Consider the following 2,952-nt stretch of genomic DNA (forward strand, 5'->3'; position numbering starts at 1 on the left):
TGTTAGTGCGTATGACTGTCTGGTCTTCCAAGAAAGTGTTTTTATCGAGGAAGGAAATTTCGTCGAAGAACGAATCTTCAGGCGTCTGCGACGTCTCGCGATGCTGAAGATTTGTTATTCTTTCGTATGCGGCGTTTCGTGCTTGAAATGTTCGCGGGCTTGAAGATGTTTCGCGATGTTGCAAGGGATTAGTCTTAGCCCTGCGTTTGGGAAACATTCTGGTTTGACTACGGATGTTCGCAGCCAGAATTGTTGTTCCTGTTTGGATTTGATTTGTGATCGAGGAGTTAGGACCAAGGGGTCGCGTAAATTTGTCCCCGGAAAGAGGCATCCTCCTATACCGTGCTTTGTGTGGTGTTGGCCTTCCGAGATTTCTTTCGTGTCTATTTGAGGATGTTACGTATAGCTATAGGAGCTCTGTTACGAGTTTTCCTTACATGCCGTATTTTACGAGTAAAACACAGTGGGCTTAAAGTGAATCGTAGTATATGGAACTTGGTCGATTTTTGACAAGTGGAACCCTTCCGTTAACTGTTTGGTTGTTAGGACTGAGTTTTGTTATGACGAATTTACCGTATGATTCCTGGTTTTGGGTGGTATGATAATTGTTTGTGTAATCGTTACTTGGCGTTTCAAGACAAATTCCGGATTACCGTTTAGCCATCAAGTTATTGGAGCGGTGGTCGCTCAATTGTTTTGGCTTTGCATGAAGGTTGTGCTCAGCTTTATAGCCAAGGACGTTGTTGCCAAAGGATTAGACCATGACAGTTTCGTGCTGTCAATAAGGTCAAGTCGGTTAGAATCGTCCTTAAAGGGGATGATGTAACCTAGTTCGGTTTCGAAGGAAAGGCGTAATTGGGCGAGTGACGAATGATGTTTATCGAGATTGATATGCCGAGTATGACCATGGTGGTAGAAAACGTTTTTCCACTTTAGGTTTAATTTATACGATGAAAGTTTCGTATAATGTTTCCTTTATTCGTATGGAAGTTATTTCCTTTGTTTCCGAGGGAGATAAGCCTAAGAAGCTCTATACAGAGCCCGTGCAGAGTCGGTTGCGGGGTGACTTCCTGCTCGGACGTGACCAAGCGGAATGAGAGCGGATGCCAGTGAGTCGCAGGGCTAAAGAATGAGACCATTCAGATCGTGGTGCGAGGAAGTAAAGTTTATATTGGTCGTCCAATGTCGGATCATACAGCTTGGTTTTTGCTAGAAGGAAAGTACTTTTTCGTAAAACCTGTTACGTTTACTTTCGAAAGTTACTTCGTATGACATGATCTGATTATACGAAGGATTTTTTTGCGTAAGTAACGGGCGACCGGCTTTTACGAATTTATTAAATTGATGCGACGTATGGAGATGTCAAAATAACGATGTTTCCGCAGATTTTTGAGAAATGTTTATGCTTTTGTTTTTATTCTTCGGTGAAAGTTTCTTTGAGTAACTCATGGAGTTTTACCAAGGGTTATTTCACCGAGATCTAGTCGCGAAACGTTTTTGCAGGTTTCTTGAATGAATCAGTTAAACAGCGATAGACTTAGTCGACAAGCGGGGAGGACGTGTTTTCTTTGTCGTATTTTCTGTTTCTTTTGTTCTTGATTTTGCTTTGTCGCAAATGTTTATGATGTTTTTGATGTTTTTCCGTGAGTCGGTTGGTTCAACGGAAAATGAGGTCTATGGCAGTCTCAAATGCGTTTTTATTTCTTATTAATTTCCTACGAAAATTCCAAGTCTGATTTCAAAAATTTCAAGTCGCAAATACCTTAGTTCTCTCGAAGATGCAGTTATGTCTCTTCTCAGTTTTGCTTGCTCATTTCCCCTTCCTCTTCTCGTGTATTTTTGCCTTTTTCGATATTGGTGTTTATCCTTTGAAACTTGACATTTATCTTCCGAACTTGACTGATACGACGTCAATAAAAAGGTTCAATGTAATCGTATAGTTGAGGCGGCTAAGGTGTTAAGTTAACCGTTGCCGTTTTATACGATTAATCTGAATGCACGCGAGAAAACAAGTCTTTGCGGGTCTTTTTTTTATCCTAAAGTTTCAATGGTAACTCCAATCGAGACGAAACAAGAGACGTTTCGATCGAGATTTGAAGGAGAACACAAAGATGGAGGTAAGGGCGAGTAGGAGCAAGCGAAGGAGTTTATACGAGTCTCACTTGTTTTCGTCGTAAAATCTCAACGGAAACTCCGATTGAGACGAAACGAAAAGCGTTTCGATCTGGATTCAAAAGAGAACACAAAGGAGGAGCTTTTTGAGGCCTGACAGGTTGCTATGTAGTGAGCTGGAGGTCTGACAAGTCGCTATGCAGCGAGTAGAAGTAAGACAAGAAGAGTCCTACTTGTTTTCGACGTAAAATCTAAACGGAAACTCCGATTGAGACGAAACGAAAAGCGTTTTGATGAGGATTCAAAAGAGAACGCAAAGGAGGATTTTTATGAGGTCTGACAGGTCGCTATGTAGCGAGTGGAGGTCTGACAGGTCGCTACGTAGAGAGTGGAAGCAAGCCAAGAAGAATCCTATTTGTTTTCGTCGTAAAATCTCAACGGATACTCCGATTGAGACGAAACGAAAAGCGTTACGATGAGGATTCAAAAGAGAACGTAAAGGAGGACCTTTTTTAGGCCTGACAGGTCGCTACGTAACGAGTGGAGAGTTGGCTTGAGCTCGGTCGCTACGTAGCGACCGAGCTGTGTGCGTTCTCGGTCGCTACGTAGCGAACGAGCTGTGTAATCGATTTATTATGCTTCCTTTTTCCGTGATTAACCTAGGAGTGTTCTGCGGTTTTTGGGAGAACAAGTTTTACCCTTCCAAAATGTTTTCGGAAAACGTGTTTTGGTAAAACCCTGACGAATTGAGATTTATTTTGTTCGGTAATGAGCCAAACTTACGGGGTTTGATAAGATTTATCGTTTCCCTTTATGTTTAAAAAGAGAAATCGCGAGCTC

The sequence above is a fragment of the Brassica oleracea genome, chromosome C1, assembly GCF_000695525.1.
Source record: "Brassica oleracea var. oleracea cultivar TO1000 chromosome C1, BOL, whole genome shotgun sequence".
Lineage (NCBI taxonomy): Eukaryota > Viridiplantae > Streptophyta > Magnoliopsida > Brassicales > Brassicaceae > Brassica > Brassica oleracea.